At 41.2% G+C, this 16,481-nt stretch overlaps 25 non-coding genes across 25 annotated transcripts; all 25 read left to right on the top strand.

Annotated features, from left to right (window-relative positions):
- Window positions 1-330: 330 nt before the first annotated feature.
- On the top strand, window positions 331-449 carry LOC141304217 (5S ribosomal RNA). Its single transcript, XR_012344183.1, has one exon. It is a non-coding gene; the product is annotated as a 5S ribosomal RNA (ribosomal RNA).
- Window positions 450-1,202: 753 nt separating this feature from the next.
- Window positions 1,203-1,321, top strand: LOC141304216 (5S ribosomal RNA). The gene has a single exon (XR_012344182.1). It is a non-coding gene; the product is annotated as a 5S ribosomal RNA (ribosomal RNA).
- An 84-nt stretch (window positions 1,322-1,405) lies between these two features.
- Window positions 1,406-1,524, top strand: LOC141304215 (5S ribosomal RNA). The gene has a single exon (XR_012344180.1). It is a non-coding gene; the product is annotated as a 5S ribosomal RNA (ribosomal RNA).
- A 753-nt stretch (window positions 1,525-2,277) lies between these two features.
- LOC141303388 (5S ribosomal RNA) lies at window positions 2,278-2,396 on the top strand. Its single transcript, XR_012343370.1, has one exon. It is a non-coding gene; the product is annotated as a 5S ribosomal RNA (ribosomal RNA).
- Window positions 2,397-3,149: 753 nt separating this feature from the next.
- Window positions 3,150-3,268, top strand: LOC141303306 (5S ribosomal RNA). The gene has a single exon (XR_012343287.1). It is a non-coding gene; the product is annotated as a 5S ribosomal RNA (ribosomal RNA).
- Window positions 3,269-3,352: 84 nt separating this feature from the next.
- On the top strand, window positions 3,353-3,471 carry LOC141304214 (5S ribosomal RNA). The gene has a single exon (XR_012344179.1). It is a non-coding gene; the product is annotated as a 5S ribosomal RNA (ribosomal RNA).
- A 753-nt stretch (window positions 3,472-4,224) lies between these two features.
- LOC141304213 (5S ribosomal RNA) lies at window positions 4,225-4,343 on the top strand. Its single transcript, XR_012344178.1, has one exon. It is a non-coding gene; the product is annotated as a 5S ribosomal RNA (ribosomal RNA).
- A 753-nt stretch (window positions 4,344-5,096) lies between these two features.
- Window positions 5,097-5,215, top strand: LOC141304212 (5S ribosomal RNA). Its single transcript, XR_012344177.1, has one exon. It is a non-coding gene; the product is annotated as a 5S ribosomal RNA (ribosomal RNA).
- An 83-nt stretch (window positions 5,216-5,298) lies between these two features.
- LOC141304211 (5S ribosomal RNA) lies at window positions 5,299-5,417 on the top strand. Its single transcript, XR_012344176.1, has one exon. It is a non-coding gene; the product is annotated as a 5S ribosomal RNA (ribosomal RNA).
- Window positions 5,418-6,170: 753 nt separating this feature from the next.
- LOC141304208 (5S ribosomal RNA) lies at window positions 6,171-6,289 on the top strand. The gene has a single exon (XR_012344174.1). It is a non-coding gene; the product is annotated as a 5S ribosomal RNA (ribosomal RNA).
- A 753-nt stretch (window positions 6,290-7,042) lies between these two features.
- On the top strand, window positions 7,043-7,161 carry LOC141304207 (5S ribosomal RNA). The gene has a single exon (XR_012344173.1). It is a non-coding gene; the product is annotated as a 5S ribosomal RNA (ribosomal RNA).
- An 83-nt stretch (window positions 7,162-7,244) lies between these two features.
- LOC141304206 (5S ribosomal RNA) lies at window positions 7,245-7,363 on the top strand. The gene has a single exon (XR_012344172.1). It is a non-coding gene; the product is annotated as a 5S ribosomal RNA (ribosomal RNA).
- Window positions 7,364-8,116: 753 nt separating this feature from the next.
- On the top strand, window positions 8,117-8,235 carry LOC141304205 (5S ribosomal RNA). Its single transcript, XR_012344171.1, has one exon. It is a non-coding gene; the product is annotated as a 5S ribosomal RNA (ribosomal RNA).
- Window positions 8,236-8,988: 753 nt separating this feature from the next.
- On the top strand, window positions 8,989-9,107 carry LOC141304204 (5S ribosomal RNA). The gene has a single exon (XR_012344169.1). It is a non-coding gene; the product is annotated as a 5S ribosomal RNA (ribosomal RNA).
- Window positions 9,108-9,191: 84 nt separating this feature from the next.
- On the top strand, window positions 9,192-9,310 carry LOC141304203 (5S ribosomal RNA). Its single transcript, XR_012344168.1, has one exon. It is a non-coding gene; the product is annotated as a 5S ribosomal RNA (ribosomal RNA).
- A 753-nt stretch (window positions 9,311-10,063) lies between these two features.
- On the top strand, window positions 10,064-10,182 carry LOC141303387 (5S ribosomal RNA). The gene has a single exon (XR_012343369.1). It is a non-coding gene; the product is annotated as a 5S ribosomal RNA (ribosomal RNA).
- A 753-nt stretch (window positions 10,183-10,935) lies between these two features.
- LOC141303305 (5S ribosomal RNA) lies at window positions 10,936-11,054 on the top strand. The gene has a single exon (XR_012343286.1). It is a non-coding gene; the product is annotated as a 5S ribosomal RNA (ribosomal RNA).
- An 84-nt stretch (window positions 11,055-11,138) lies between these two features.
- On the top strand, window positions 11,139-11,257 carry LOC141304202 (5S ribosomal RNA). The gene has a single exon (XR_012344167.1). It is a non-coding gene; the product is annotated as a 5S ribosomal RNA (ribosomal RNA).
- Window positions 11,258-12,010: 753 nt separating this feature from the next.
- Window positions 12,011-12,129, top strand: LOC141304201 (5S ribosomal RNA). The gene has a single exon (XR_012344166.1). It is a non-coding gene; the product is annotated as a 5S ribosomal RNA (ribosomal RNA).
- Window positions 12,130-12,882: 753 nt separating this feature from the next.
- LOC141304200 (5S ribosomal RNA) lies at window positions 12,883-13,001 on the top strand. Its single transcript, XR_012344165.1, has one exon. It is a non-coding gene; the product is annotated as a 5S ribosomal RNA (ribosomal RNA).
- A 753-nt stretch (window positions 13,002-13,754) lies between these two features.
- LOC141304198 (5S ribosomal RNA) lies at window positions 13,755-13,873 on the top strand. Its single transcript, XR_012344164.1, has one exon. It is a non-coding gene; the product is annotated as a 5S ribosomal RNA (ribosomal RNA).
- Window positions 13,874-13,956: 83 nt separating this feature from the next.
- LOC141304196 (5S ribosomal RNA) lies at window positions 13,957-14,075 on the top strand. Its single transcript, XR_012344162.1, has one exon. It is a non-coding gene; the product is annotated as a 5S ribosomal RNA (ribosomal RNA).
- Window positions 14,076-14,828: 753 nt separating this feature from the next.
- On the top strand, window positions 14,829-14,947 carry LOC141304195 (5S ribosomal RNA). Its single transcript, XR_012344161.1, has one exon. It is a non-coding gene; the product is annotated as a 5S ribosomal RNA (ribosomal RNA).
- Window positions 14,948-15,700: 753 nt separating this feature from the next.
- On the top strand, window positions 15,701-15,819 carry LOC141304194 (5S ribosomal RNA). The gene has a single exon (XR_012344160.1). It is a non-coding gene; the product is annotated as a 5S ribosomal RNA (ribosomal RNA).
- An 84-nt stretch (window positions 15,820-15,903) lies between these two features.
- Window positions 15,904-16,022, top strand: LOC141304193 (5S ribosomal RNA). Its single transcript, XR_012344158.1, has one exon. It is a non-coding gene; the product is annotated as a 5S ribosomal RNA (ribosomal RNA).
- The last annotated feature ends 459 nt before the right edge of the window (window positions 16,023-16,481 follow it).

Here is a 16,481-nt window from a genome sequence, read left to right as displayed (position 1 = left end):
ACAAATGAACTGTATTCTTTTAACAGCGTTTACCTCGTTTTATCGTGTTGTTTTAAAGTCTTTTATGTGAACCTTGTAAATAAACCAAATCTATTTAAACCAATCTTCTTTTATGTCTCATTCTTTTAACCACTAGTCATCTCTCACAGTTAAATCTGACCCCATTTTAGTCTTGTAACTCGGCTGATAAGGCCGATTGTTACACTTGGATGGGAGACCGCCTGGGATTACCAGGTGCTGTAAGCTTTTGCCTTTTCTTCACTATTTATATAATATGCTGGCTTTTACGGAGGCTGATCTTTAAATAGCCCACTTTTTGGAGCAGCCCTCGCTTACGGCCATACCGCGCTGAGAGCGCCCGATCTCGTCTGATCTCGGAAGCTAAGCAGCGTCGGGCCTGCTTAGTACTTGGATGGGAGACCGCCTGGGAATACCAGGTGCTGTAAGCTTTTGCCTTTTCTTCACTATTTATATAATATGCTGGCTTTTAGAAAGACGTGTTTTACCGCTCTATTTATTACAATCATTTAAATGTATTATAGAGTTTTAAGTGTTTTACATGTTTTTTAGGCCATTTTATTACTCTTAACATTTTAAGTGAGTGTGTGTCTTTAAAAAATGGATGGTTGGCCTGCCATGTGACTAGACACATGACAGGAAGCAGGAAGTACAACTGTATAAGAGAGCAGCATGACAAACAAAGGACAGTCACCAAACTGTTGGATTGAGGAGTTGCTAATTTTAGAGCTCACCTTTCCATTCACCACCTGCAAACTTTGGATTACACTTTCTGTGGATTGTATATACACCGGTGGACACTCACATTGGACTTATCAACACACTGGGATTCTTGGACTGTTTTTAGGGTATGGACAAATGAACTGTATTCTTTTAACAGCGTTTACCTCGTTTTATCGTGTTGTTTTAAAGTCTTTTATGTGAACCTTGTAAATAAACCAAATCTATTTAAACCAATCTTCTTTTATGTCTCATTCTTTTAACCACTAGTCATCTCTCACAGTTAAATCTGATCCCATTTTAGTCTTGTAACTCGACTGATAAGGCCGATTGTTACACTTGGATGGGAGACCGCCTGGGAATACCAGGTGCTGTAAGCTTTTGCCTTTTCTTCACTATTTATATAATATGCTGGCTTTTACGGAGGCTGATCTTTAAATAGCCCACTTTTTGGAGCAGCCCTCGCTTACGGCCATACCGCGCTGAGAGCGCCCGATCTCGTCTGATCTCGGAAGCTAAGCAGCGTCGGGCCTGCTTAGTACTTGGATGGGAGACCGCCTGGGAATACCAGGTGCTGTAAGCTTTTGCCTTTTCTTCACTATTTATATAATATGCTGGCTTTTACGGAGGCTGATCTTTAAATAGCCCACTTTTTGGAGCAGCCCTCGCTTACGGCCATACCGCGCTGAGAGCGCCCGATCTCGTCTGATCTCGGAAGCTAAGCAGCGTCGGGCCTGCTTAGTACTTGGATGGGAGACCGCCTGGGAATACCAGGTGCTGTAAGCTTTTGCCTTTTCTTCACTATTTATATAATATGCTGGCTTTTAGAAAGACGTGTTTTACCGCTCTATTTATTACAATCATTTAAATGTATTATAGAGTTTTAAGTGTTTTACATGTTTTTTAGGCCATTTTATTACTCTTAACATTTTAAGTGAGTGTGTGTCTTTAAAAAATGGATGGTTGGCCTGCCATGTGACTAGACACATGACAGGAAGCAGGAAGTACAACTGTATAAGAGAGCAGCATGACAAACAAAGGACAGTCACCAAACTGTTGGATTGAGGAGTTGCTAATTTTAGAGCTCACCTTTCCATTCACCACCTGCAAACTTTGGATTACACTTTCTGTGGATTGTATATACACCGGTGGACACTCACATTGGACTTATCAACACACTGGGATTCTTGGACTGTTTTTAGGGTATGGACAAATGAACTGTATTCTTTTAACAGCGTTTACCTCGTTTTATCGTGTTGTTTTAAAGTCTTTTATGTGAACCTTGTAAATAAACCAAATCTATTTAAACCAATCTTCTTTTATGTCTCATTCTTTTAACCACTAGTCATCTCTCACAGTTAAATCTGACCCCATTTTAGTCTTGTAACTCGGCTGATAAGGCCAATTGTTACACTTGGATGGGAGACCGCCTGGGATTACCAGGTGCTGTAAGCTTTTGCCTTTTCTTCACTATTTATATAATATGCTGGCTTTTACGGAGGCTGATCTTTAAATAGCCCACTTTTTGGAGCAGCCCTCGCTTACGGCCATACCCTGCTGAGAGCGCCCGATCTCGTCTGATCTCGGAAGCTAAGCAGCGTCGGGCCTGCTTAGTACTTGGATGGGAGACCGCCTGGGAATACCAGGTGCTGTAAGCTTTTGCCTTTTCTTCACTATTTATATAATATGCTGGCTTTTAGAAAGACGTGTTTTACCGCTCTATTTATTACAATCATTTAAATGTATTATAGAGTTTTAAGTGTTTTACATGTTTTTTAGGCCATTTTATTACTCTTAACATTTTAAGTGAGTGTGTGTCTTTAAAAAATGGATGGTTGGCCTGCCATGTGACTAGACACATGACAGGAAGCAGGAAGTACAACTGTATAAGAGAGCAGCATGACAAACAAAGGACAGTCACCAAACTGTTGGATTGAGGAGTTGCTAATTTTAGAGCTCACCTTTCCATTCACCACCTGCAAACTTTGGATTACACTTTCTGTGGATTGTATATACACCGGTGGACACTCACATTGGACTTATCAACACACTGGGATTCTTGGACTGTTTTTAGGGTATGGACAAATGAACTGTATTCTTTTAACAGCGTTTACCTCGTTTTATCGTGTTGTTTTAAAGTCTTTTATGTGAACCTTGTAAATAAACCAAATCTATTTAAACCAATCTTCTTTTATGTCTCATTCTTTTAACCACTAGTCATCTCTCACAGTTAAATCTGATCCCATTTTAGTCTTGTAACTCGACTGATAAGGCCGATTGTTACACTTGGATGGGAGACCGCCTGGGAATACCAGGTGCTGTAAGCTTTTGCCTTTTCTTCACTATTTATATAATATGCTGGCTTTTACGGAGGCTGATCTTTAAATAGCCCACTTTTTGGAGCAGCCCTCGCTTACGGCCATACCGCGCTGAGATCGCCCGATCTCGTCTGATCTCGGAAGCTAAGCAGCGTCGGGCCTGCTTAGTACTTGGATGGGAGACCGCCTGGGAATACCAGGTGCTGTAAGCTTTTGCCTTTTCTTCACTATTTATATAATATGCTGGCTTTTACGGAGGCTGATCTTTAAATAGCCCACTTTTTGGAGCAGCCCTCGCTTACGGCCATACCGCGCTGAGAGCGCCCGATCTCGTCTGATCTCGGAAGCTAAGCAGCGTCGGGCCTGCTTAGTACTTGGATGGGAGACCGCCTGGGAATACCAGGTGCTGTAAGCTTTTGCCTTTTCTTCACTATTTATATAATATGCTGGCTTTTAGAAAGACGTGTTTTACCGCTCTATTTATTACAATCATTTAAATGTATTATAGAGTTTTAAGTGTTTTACATGTTTTTTAGGCCATTTTATTACTCTTAACATTTTAAGTGAGTGTGTGTCTTTAAAAAATGGATGGTTGGCCTGCCATGTGACTAGACACATGACAGGAAGCAGGAAGTACAACTGTATAAGAGAGCAGCATGACAAACAAAGGACAGTCACCAAACTGTTGGATTGAGGAGTTGCTAATTTTAGAGCTCACCTTTCCATTCACCACCTGCAAACTTTGGATTACACTTTCTGTGGATTGTATATACACCGGTGGACACTCACATTGGACTTATCAACACACTGGGATTCTTGGACTGTTTTTAGGGTATGGACAAATGAACTGTATTCTTTTAACAGCGTTTACCTCGTTTTATCGTGTTGTTTTAAAGTCTTTTATGTGAACCTTGTAAATAAACCAAATCTATTTAAACCAATCTTCTTTTATGTCTCATTCTTTTAACCACTAGTCATCTCTCACAGTTAAATCTGACCCCATTTTAGTCTTGTAACTCGGCTGATAAGGCCGATTGTTACACTTGGATGGGAGACCGCCTGGGATTACCAGGTGCTGTAAGCTTTTGCCTTTTCTTCACTATTTATATAATATGCTGGCTTTTACGGAGGCTGATCTTTAAATAGCCCACTTTTTGGAGCAGCCCTCGCTTACGGCCATACCGCGCTGAGAGCGCCCGATCTCGTCTGATCTCGGAAGCTAAGCAGCGTCGGGCCTGCTTAGTACTTGGATGGGAGACCGCCTGGGAATACCAGGTGCTGTAAGCTTTTGCCTTTTCTTCACTATTTATATAATATGCTGGCTTTTAGAAAGACGTGTTTTACCGCTCTATTTATTACAATCATTTAAATGTATTATAGAGTTTTAAGTGTTTTACATGTTTTTTAGGCCATTTTATTACTCTTAACATTTTAAGTGAGTGTGCGTCTTTAAAAAATGGATGGTTGGCCTGCCATGTGACTAGACACATGACAGGAAGCAGGAAGTACAACTGTATAAGAGAGCAGCATGACAAACAAAGGACAGTCACCAAACTGTTGGATTGAGGAGTTGCTAATTTTAGAGCTCACCTTTCCATTCACCACCTGCAAACTTTGGATTACACTTTCTGTGGATTGTATATACACCGGTGGACACTCACATTGGACTTATCAACACACTGGGATTCTTGGACTGTTTTTAGGGTATGGACAAATGAACTGTATTCTTTTAACAGCGTTTACCTCGTTTTATCGTGTTGTTTTAAAGTCTTTTATGTGAACCTTGTAAATAAACCAAATCTATTTAAACCAATCTTCTTTTATGTCTCATTCTTTTAACCACTCGTCATCTCTCACAGTTAAATCTGACCCCATTTTAGTCTTGTAACTCGGCTGATAAGGCCGATTGTTACACTTGGATGGGAGACCGCCTGGGATTACCAGGTGCTGTAAGCTTTTGCCTTTTCTTCACTATTTATATAATATGCTGGCTTTCACGGAGGCTGATCTTTAAATAGCCCACTTTTTGGAGCAGCCCTCGCTTACGGCCATACCGCGCTGAGAGCGCCCGATCTCGTCTGATCTCGGAAGCTAAGCAGCGTCGGGCCTGCTTAGTACTTGGATGGGAGACCGCCTGGGAATACCAGGTGCTGTAAGCTTTTGCCTTTTCTTCACTATTTATATAATATGCTGGCTTTACGGAGGCTGATCTTTAAATAGCCCACTTTTTGGAGCAGCCCTCGCTTACGGCCATACCGCGCTGAGAGCGCCCGATCTCGTCTGATCTCGGAAGCTAAGCAGCGTCGGGCCTGCTTAGTACTTGGATGGGAGACCGCCTGGGAATACCAGGTGCTGTAAGCTTTTGCCTTTTCTTCACTATTTATATAATATGCTGGCTTTTAGAAAGACGTGTTTTACCGCTCTATTTATTACAATCATTTAAATGTATTATAGAGTTTTAAGTGTTTTACATGTTTTTTAGGCCATTTTATTACTCTTAACATTTTAAGTGAGTGTGTGTCTATAAAAAATGGATGGTTGGCCTGCCATGTGACTAGACACATGACAGGAAGCAGGAAGTACAACTGTATAAGAGAGCAGCATGACAAACAAAGGACAGTCACCAAACTGTTGGATTGAGGAGTTGCTAATTTTAGAGCTCACCTTTCCATTCACCACCTGCAAACTTTGGATTACACTTTCTGTGGATTGTATATACACCGGTGGACACTCACATTGGACTTATCAACACACTGGGATTCTTGGACTGTTTTTAGGGTATGGACAAATGAACTGTATTCTTTTAACAGCGTTTACCTCGTTTTATCGTGTTGTTTTAAAGTCTTTTATGTGAACCTTGTAAATAAACCAAATCTATTTAAACCAATCTTCTTTTATGTCTCATTCTTTTAACCACTAGTCATCTCTCACAGTTAAATCTGATCCCATTTTAGTCTTGTAACTCGGCTGATAAGGCCGATTGTTACACTTGGATGGGAGACCGCCTGGGAATACCAGGTGCTGTAAGCTTTTGCCTTTTCTTCACTATTTATATAATATGCTGGCTTTTACGGAGGCTGATCTTTAAATAGCCCACTTTTTGGAGCAGCCCTCGCTTACGGCCATACCGCGCTGAGAGCGCCCGATCTCGTCTGATCTCGGAAGCTAAGCAGCGTCGGGCCTGCTTAGTACTTGGATGGGAGACCGCCTGGGAATACCAGGTGCTGTAAGCTTTTGCCTTTTCTTCACTATTTATATAATATGCTGGCTTTTAGAAAGACGTGTTTTACCGCTCTATTTATTACAATCATTTAAATGTATTATAGAGTTTTAAGTGTTTTACATGTTTTTTAGGCCATTTTATTACTCTTAACATTTTAAGTGAGTGTGCGTCTTTAAAAAATGGATGGTTGGCCTGCCATGTGACTAGACACATGACAGGAAGCAGGAAGTACAACTGTATAAGAGAGCAGCATGACAAACAAAGGACAGTCACCAAACTGTTGGATTGAGGAGTTGCTAATTTTAGAGCTCACCTTTCCATTCACCACCTGCAAACTTTGGATTACACTTTCTGTGGATTGTATATACACCGGTGGACACTCACATTGGACTTATCAACACACTGGGATTCTTGGACTGTTTTTAGGGTATGGACAAATGAACTGTATTCTTTTAACAGCGTTTACCTCGTTTTATCGTGTTGTTTTAAAGTCTTTTATGTGAACCTTGTAAATAAACCAAATCTATTTAAACCAATCTTCTTTTATGTCTCATTCTTTTAACCACTAGTCATCTCTCACAGTTAAATCTGACCCCATTTTAGTCTTGTAACTCGGCTGATAAGGCCGATTGTTACACTTGGATGGGAGACCGCCTGGGATTACCAGGTGCTGTAAGCTTTTGCCTTTTCTTCACTATTTATATAATATGCTGGCTTTCACGGAGGCTGATCTTTAAATAGCCCACTTTTTGGAGCAGCCCTCGCTTACGGCCATACCGCGCTGAGAGCGCCCGATCTCGTCTGATCTCGGAAGCTAAGCAGCGTCGGGCCTGCTTAGTACTTGGATGGGAGACCGCCTGGGAATACCAGGTGCTGTAAGCTTTTGCCTTTTCTTCACTATTTATATAATATGCTGGCTTTACGGAGGCTGATCTTTAAATAGCCCACTTTTTGGAGCAGCCCTCGCTTACGGCCATACCGCGCTGAGAGCGCCCGATCTCGTCTGATCTCGGAAGCTAAGCAGCGTCGGGCCTGCTTAGTACTTGGATGGGAGACCGCCTGGGAATACCAGGTGCTGTAAGCTTTTGCCTTTTCTTCACTATTTATATAATATGCTGGCTTTTAGAAAGACGTGTTTTACCGCTCTATTTATTACAATCATTTAAATGTATTATAGAGTTTTAAGTGTTTTACATGTTTTTTAGGCCATTTTATTACTCTTAACATTTTAAGTGAGTGTGTGTCTTTAAAAAATGGATGGTTGGCCTGCCATGTGACTAGACACATGACAGGAAGCAGGAAGTACAACTGTATAAGAGAGCAGCATGACAAACAAAGGACAGTCACCAAACTGTTGGATTGAGGAGTTGCTAATTTTAGAGCTCACCTTTCCATTCACCACCTGCAAACTTTGGATTACACTTTCTGTGGATTGTATATACACCGGTGGACACTCACATTGGACTTATCAACACACTGGGATTCTTGGACTGTTTTTAGGGTATGGACAAATGAACTGTATTCTTTTAACAGCGTTTACCTCGTTTTATCGTGTTGTTTTAAAGTCTTTTATGTGAACCTTGTAAATAAACCAAATCTATTTAAACCAATCTTCTTTTATGTCTCATTCTTTTAACCACTAGTCATCTCTCACAGTTAAATCTGACCCCATTTTAGTCTTGTAACTCGGCTGATAAGGCCGATTGTTACACTTGGATGGGAGACCGCCTGGGATTACCAGGTGCTGTAAGCTTTTGCCTTTTCTTCACTATTTATATAATATGCTGGCTTTTACGGAGGCTGATCTTTAAATAGCCCACTTTTTGGAGCAGCCCTCGCTTACGGCCATACCGCGCTGAGAGCGCCCGATCTCGTCTGATCTCGGAAGCTAAGCAGCGTCGGGCCTGCTTAGTACTTGGATGGGAGACCGCCTGGGAATACCAGGTGCTGTAAGCTTTTGCCTTTTCTTCACTATTTATATAATATGCTGGCTTTTAGAAAGACGTGTTTTACCGCTCTATTTATTACAATCATTTAAATGTATTATAGAGTTTTAAGTGTTTTACATGTTTTTTAGGCCATTTTATTACTCTTAACATTTTAAGTGAGTGTGTGTCTTTAAAAAATGGATGGTTGGCCTGCCATGTGACTAGACACATGACAGGAAGCAGGAAGTACAACTGTATAAGAGAGCAGCATGACAAACAAAGGACAGTCACCAAACTGTTGGATTGAGGAGTTGCTAATTTTAGAGCTCACCTTTCCATTCACCACCTGCAAACTTTGGATTACACTTTCTGTGGATTGTATATACACCGGTGGACACTCACATTGGACTTATCAACACACTGGGATTCTTGGACTGTTTTTAGGGTATGGACAAATGAACTGTATTCTTTTAACAGCGTTTACCTCGTTTTATCGTGTTGTTTTAAAGTCTTTTATGTGAACCTTGTAAATAAACCAAATCTATTTAAACCAATCTTCTTTTATGTCTCATTCTTTTAACCACTAGTCATCTCTCACAGTTAAATCTGATCCCATTTTAGTCTTGTAACTCGACTGATAAGGCCGATTGTTACACTTGGATGGGAGACCGCCTGGGAATACCAGGTGCTGTAAGCTTTTGCCTTTTCTTCACTATTTATATAATATGCTGGCTTTTACGGAGGCTGATCTTTAAATAGCCCACTTTTTGGAGCAGCCCTCGCTTACGGCCATACCGCGCTGAGAGCGCCCGATCTCGTCTGATCTCGGAAGCTAAGCAGCGTCGGGCCTGCTTAGTACTTGGATGGGAGACCGCCTGGGAATACCAGGTGCTGTAAGCTTTTGCCTTTTCTTCACTATTTATATAATATGCTGGCTTTTACGGAGGCTGATCTTTAAATAGCCCACTTTTTGGAGCAGCCCTCGCTTACGGCCATACCGCGCTGAGAGCGCCCGATCTCGTCTGATCTCGGAAGCTAAGCAGCGTCGGGCCTGCTTAGTACTTGGATGGGAGACCGCCTGGGAATACCAGGTGCTGTAAGCTTTTGCCTTTTCTTCACTATTTATATAATATGCTGGCTTTTAGAAAGACGTGTTTTACCGCTCTATTTATTACAATCATTTAAATGTATTATAGAGTTTTAAGTGTTTTACATGTTTTTTAGGCCATTTTATTACTCTTAACATTTTAAGTGAGTGTGTGTCTTTAAAAAATGGATGGTTGGCCTGCCATGTGACTAGACACATGACAGGAAGCAGGAAGTACAACTGTATAAGAGAGCAGCATGACAAACAAAGGACAGTCACCAAACTGTTGGATTGAGGAGTTGCTAATTTTAGAGCTCACCTTTCCATTCACCACCTGCAAACTTTGGATTACACTTTCTGTGGATTGTATATACACCGGTGGACACTCACATTGGACTTATCAACACACTGGGATTCTTGGACTGTTTTTAGGGTATGGACAAATGAACTGTATTCTTTTAACAGCGTTTACCTCGTTTTATCGTGTTGTTTTAAAGTCTTTTATGTGAACCTTGTAAATAAACCAAATCTATTTAAACCAATCTTCTTTTATGTCTCATTCTTTTAACCACTAGTCATCTCTCACAGTTAAATCTGACCCCATTTTAGTCTTGTAACTCGGCTGATAAGGCCAATTGTTACACTTGGATGGGAGACCGCCTGGGATTACCAGGTGCTGTAAGCTTTTGCCTTTTCTTCACTATTTATATAATATGCTGGCTTTTACGGAGGCTGATCTTTAAATAGCCCACTTTTTGGAGCAGCCCTCGCTTACGGCCATACCCTGCTGAGAGCGCCCGATCTCGTCTGATCTCGGAAGCTAAGCAGCGTCGGGCCTGCTTAGTACTTGGATGGGAGACCGCCTGGGAATACCAGGTGCTGTAAGCTTTTGCCTTTTCTTCACTATTTATATAATATGCTGGCTTTTAGAAAGACGTGTTTTACCGCTCTATTTATTACAATCATTTAAATGTATTATAGAGTTTTAAGTGTTTTACATGTTTTTTAGGCCATTTTATTACTCTTAACATTTTAAGTGAGTGTGTGTCTTTAAAAAATGGATGGTTGGCCTGCCATGTGACTAGACACATGACAGGAAGCAGGAAGTACAACTGTATAAGAGAGCAGCATGACAAACAAAGGACAGTCACCAAACTGTTGGATTGAGGAGTTGCTAATTTTAGAGCTCACCTTTCCATTCACCACCTGCAAACTTTGGATTACACTTTCTGTGGATTGTATATACACCGGTGGACACTCACATTGGACTTATCAACACACTGGGATTCTTGGACTGTTTTTAGGGTATGGACAAATGAACTGTATTCTTTTAACAGCGTTTACCTCGTTTTATCGTGTTGTTTTAAAGTCTTTTATGTGAACCTTGTAAATAAACCAAATCTATTTAAACCAATCTTCTTTTATGTCTCATTCTTTTAACCACTAGTCATCTCTCACAGTTAAATCTGATCCCATTTTAGTCTTGTAACTCGACTGATAAGGCCGATTGTTACACTTGGATGGGAGACCGCCTGGGAATACCAGGTGCTGTAAGCTTTTGCCTTTTCTTCACTATTTATATAATATGCTGGCTTTTACGGAGGCTGATCTTTAAATAGCCCACTTTTTGGAGCAGCCCTCGCTTACGGCCATACCGCGCTGAGATCGCCCGATCTCGTCTGATCTCGGAAGCTAAGCAGCGTCGGGCCTGCTTAGTACTTGGATGGGAGACCGCCTGGGAATACCAGGTGCTGTAAGCTTTTGCCTTTTCTTCACTATTTATATAATATGCTGGCTTTTACGGAGGCTGATCTTTAAATAGCCCACTTTTTGGAGCAGCCCTCGCTTACGGCCATACCGCGCTGAGAGCGCCCGATCTCGTCTGATCTCGGAAGCTAAGCAGCGTCGGGCCTGCTTAGTACTTGGATGGGAGACCGCCTGGGAATACCAGGTGCTGTAAGCTTTTGCCTTTTCTTCACTATTTATATAATATGCTGGCTTTTAGAAAGACGTGTTTTACCGCTCTATTTATTACAATCATTTAAATGTATTATAGAGTTTTAAGTGTTTTACATGTTTTTTAGGCCATTTTATTACTCTTAACATTTTAAGTGAGTGTGTGTCTTTAAAAAATGGATGGTTGGCCTGCCATGTGACTAGACACATGACAGGAAGCAGGAAGTACAACTGTATAAGAGAGCAGCATGACAAACAAAGGACAGTCACCAAACTGTTGGATTGAGGAGTTGCTAATTTTAGAGCTCACCTTTCCATTCACCACCTGCAAACTTTGGATTACACTTTCTGTGGATTGTATATACACCGGTGGACACTCACATTGGACTTATCAACACACTGGGATTCTTGGACTGTTTTTAGGGTATGGACAAATGAACTGTATTCTTTTAACAGCGTTTACCTCGTTTTATCGTGTTGTTTTAAAGTCTTTTATGTGAACCTTGTAAATAAACCAAATCTATTTAAACCAATCTTCTTTTATGTCTCATTCTTTTAACCACTAGTCATCTCTCACAGTTAAATCTGACCCCATTTTAGTCTTGTAACTCGGCTGATAAGGCCGATTGTTACACTTGGATGGGAGACCGCCTGGGATTACCAGGTGCTGTAAGCTTTTGCCTTTTCTTCACTATTTATATAATATGCTGGCTTTTACGGAGGCTGATCTTTAAATAGCCCACTTTTTGGAGCAGCCCTCGCTTACGGCCATACCGCGCTGAGAGCGCCCGATCTCGTCTGATCTCGGAAGCTAAGCAGCGTCGGGCCTGCTTAGTACTTGGATGGGAGACCGCCTGGGAATACCAGGTGCTGTAAGCTTTTGCCTTTTCTTCACTATTTATATAATATGCTGGCTTTTAGAAAGACGTGTTTTACCGCTCTATTTATTACAATCATTTAAATGTATTATAGAGTTTTAAGTGTTTTACATGTTTTTTAGGCCATTTTATTACTCTTAACATTTTAAGTGAGTGTGCGTCTTTAAAAAATGGATGGTTGGCCTGCCATGTGACTAGACACATGACAGGAAGCAGGAAGTACAACTGTATAAGAGAGCAGCATGACAAACAAAGGACAGTCACCAAACTGTTGGATTGAGGAGTTGCTAATTTTAGAGCTCACCTTTCCATTCACCACCTGCAAACTTTGGATTACACTTTCTGTGGATTGTATATACACCGGTGGACACTCACATTGGACTTATCAACACACTGGGATTCTTGGACTGTTTTTAGGGTATGGACAAATGAACTGTATTCTTTTAACAGCGTTTACCTCGTTTTATCGTGTTGTTTTAAAGTCTTTTATGTGAACCTTGTAAATAAACCAAATCTATTTAAACCAATCTTCTTTTATGTCTCATTCTTTTAACCACTAGTCATCTCTCACAGTTAAATCTGACCCCATTTTAGTCTTGTAACTCGGCTGATAAGGCCGATTGTTACACTTGGATGGGAGACCGCCTGGGATTACCAGGTGCTGTAAGCTTTTGCCTTTTCTTCACTATTTATATAATATGCTGGCTTTTACGGAGGCTGATCTTTAAATAGCCCACTTTTTGGAGCAGCCCTCGCTTACGGCCATACCGCGCTGAGAGCGCCCGATCTCGTCTGATCTCGGAAGCTAAGCAGCGTCGGGCCTGCTTAGTACTTGGATGGGAGACCGCCTGGGAATACCAGGTGCTGTAAGCTTTTGCCTTTTCTTCACTATTTATATAATATGCTGGCTTTTAGAAAGACGTGTTTTACCGCTCTATTTATTACAATCATTTAAATGTATTATAGAGTTTTAAGTGTTTTACATGTTTTTTAGGCCATTTTATTACTCTTAACATTTTAAGTGAGTGTGCGTCTTTAAAAAATGGATGGTTGGCCTGCCATGTGACTAGACACATGACAGGAAGCAGGAAGTACAACTGTATAAGAGAGCAGCATGACAAACAAAGGACAGTCACCAAACTGTTGGATTGAGGAGTTGCTAATTTTAGAGCTCACCTTTCCATTCACCACCTGCAAACTTTGGATTACACTTTCTGTGGATTGTATATACACCGGTGGACACTCACATTGGACTTATCAACACACTGGGATTCTTGGACTGTTTTTAGGGTATGGACAAATGAACTGTATTCTTTTAACAGCGTTTACCTCGTTTTATCGTGTTGTTTTAAAGTCTTTTATGTGAACCTTGTAAATAAACCAAATCTATTTAAACCAATCTTCTTTTATGTCTCATTCTTTTAACCACTAGTCATCTCTCACAGTTAAATCTGACCCCATTTTAGTCTTGTAACTCGGCTGATAAGGCCGATTGTTACACTTGGATGGGAGACCGCCTGGGATTACCAGGTGCTGTAAGCTTTTGCCTTTTCTTCACTATTTATATAATATGCTGGCTTTCACGGAGGCTGATCTTTAAATAGCCCACTTTTTGGAGCAGCCCTCGCTTACGGCCATACCGCGCTGAGAGCGCCCGATCTCGTCTGATCTCGGAAGCTAAGCAGCGTCGGGCCTGCTTAGTACTTGGATGGGAGACCGCCTGGGAATACCAGGTGCTGTAAGCTTTTGCCTTTTCTTCACTATTTATATAATATGCTGGCTTTACGGAGGCTGATCTTTAAATAGCCCACTTTTTGGAGCAGCCCTCGCTTACGGCCATACCGCGCTGAGAGCGCCCGATCTCGTCTGATCTCGGAAGCTAAGCAGCGTCGGGCCTGCTTAGTACTTGGATGGGAGACCGCCTGGGAATACCAGGTGCTGTAAGCTTTTGCCTTTTCTTCACTATTTATATAATATGCTGGCTTTTAGAAAGACGTGTTTTACCGCTCTATTTATTACAATCATTTAAATGTATTATAGAGTTTTAAGTGTTTTACATGTTTTTTAGGCCATTTTATTACTCTTAACATTTTAAGTGAGTGTGTGTCTTTAAAAAATGGATGGTTGGCCTGCCATGTGACTAGACACATGACAGGAAGCAGGAAGTACAACTGTATAAGAGAGCAGCATGACAAACAAAGGACAGTCACCAAACTGTTGGATTGAGGAGTTGCTAATTTTAGAGCTCACCTTTCCATTCACCACCTGCAAACTTTGGATTACACTTTCTGTGGATTGTATATACACCGGTGGACACTCACATTGGACTTATCAACACACTGGGATTCTTGGACTGTTTTTAGGGTATGGACAAATGAACTGTATTCTTTTAACAGCGTTTACCTCGTTTTATCGTGTTGTTTTAAAGTCTTTTATGTGAACCTTGTAAATAAACCAAATCTATTTAAACCAATCTTCTTTTATGTCTCATTCTTTTAACCACTAGTCATCTCTCACAGTTAAATCTGACCCCATTTTAGTCTTGTAACTCGGCTGATAAGGCCGATTGTTACACTTGGATGGGAGACCGCCTGGGATTACCAGGTGCTGTAAGCTTTTGCCTTTTCTTCACTATTTATATAATATGCTGGCTTTTACGGAGGCTGATCTTTAAATAGCCCACTTTTTGGAGCAGCCCTCGCTTACGGCCATACCGCGCTGAGAGCGCCCGATCTCGTCTGATCTCGGAAGCTAAGCAGCGTCGGGCCTGCTTAGTACTTGGATGGGAGACCGCCTGGGAATACCAGGTGCTGTAAGCTTTTGCCTTTTCTTCACTATTTATATAATATGCTGGCTTTTAGAAAGACGTGTTTTACCGCTCTATTTATTACAATCATTTAAATGTATTATAGAGTTTTAAGTGTTTTACATGTTTTTTAGGCCATTTTATTACTCTTAACATTTTAAGTGAGTGTGTGTCTTTAAAAAATGGATGGTTGGCCTGCCATGTGACTAGACACATGACAGGAAGCAGGAAGTACAACTGTATAAGAGAGCAGCATGACAAACAAAGGACAGTCACCAAACTGTTGGATTGAGGAGTTGCTAATTTTAGAGCTCACCTTTCCATTCACCACCTGCAAACTTTGGATTACACTTTCTGTGGATTGTATATACACCGGTGGACACTCACATTGGACTTATCAACACACTGGGATTCTTGGACTGTTTTTAGGGTATGGACAAATGAACTGTATTCTTTTAACAGCGTTTACCTCGTTTTATCGTGTTGTTTTAAAGTCTTTTATGTGAACCTTGTAAATAAACCAAATCTATTTAAACCAATCTTCTTTTATGTCTCATTCTTTTAACCACTAGTCATCTCTCACAGTTAAATCTGATCCCATTTTAGTCTTGTAACTCGACTGATAAGGCCGATTGTTACACTTGGATGGGAGACCGCCTGGGAATACCAGGTGCTGTAAGCTTTTGCCTTTTCTTCACTATTTATATAATATGCTGGCTTTTACGGAGGCTGATCTTTAAATAGCCCACTTTTTGGAGCAGCCCTCGCTTACGGCCATACCGCGCTGAGAGCGCCCGATCTCGTCTGATCTCGGAAGCTAAGCAGCGTCGGGCCTGCTTAGTACTTGGATGGGAGACCGCCTGGGAATACCAGGTGCTGTAAGCTTTTGCCTTTTCTTCACTATTTATATAATATGCTGGCTTTTACGGAGGCTGATCTTTAAATAGCCCACTTTTTGGAGCAGCCCTCGCTTACGGCCATACCGCGCTGAGAGCGCCCGATCTCGTCTGATCTCGGAAGCTAAGCAGCGTCGGGCCTGCTTAGTACTTGGATGGGAGACCGCCTGGGAATACCAGGTGCTGTAAGCTTTTGCCTTTTCTTCACTATTTATATAATATGCTGGCTTTTAGAAAGACGTGTTTTACCGCTCTATTTATTACAATCATTTAAATGTATTATAGAGTTTTAAGTGTTTTACATGTTTTTTAGGCCATTTTATTACTCTTAACATTTTAAGTGAGTGTGTGTCTTTAAAAAATGGATGGTTGGCCTGCCATGTGACTAGACACATGACAGGAAGCAGGAAGTACAACTGTATAAGAGAGCAGCATGACAAACAAAGGACAGTCACCAAACTGTTGGATTGAGGAGTTGCTAATTTTAGAGCTCACCTTTCCATTCACCACCTGCAAACTTTGGATTACACTTTCTGTGGATTGTATATACACCGGTGGACACTCACATTGGACTTATCAACACACTGGGATTCTTGGACTGTTTTTAGGGTATGGACAAATGAACTGTATTCTTTTAACAGCGTTTACCTC

This window comes from Garra rufa, unplaced genomic scaffold (genome assembly GCF_049309525.1).
Source record: "Garra rufa unplaced genomic scaffold, GarRuf1.0 hap1_unplaced_001, whole genome shotgun sequence".
NCBI lineage: Eukaryota > Metazoa > Chordata > Actinopteri > Cypriniformes > Cyprinidae > Garra > Garra rufa.
Note: the sequence above shows the minus strand (reverse complement) of the source record. Positions and strands in the feature narration are given on the sequence as shown.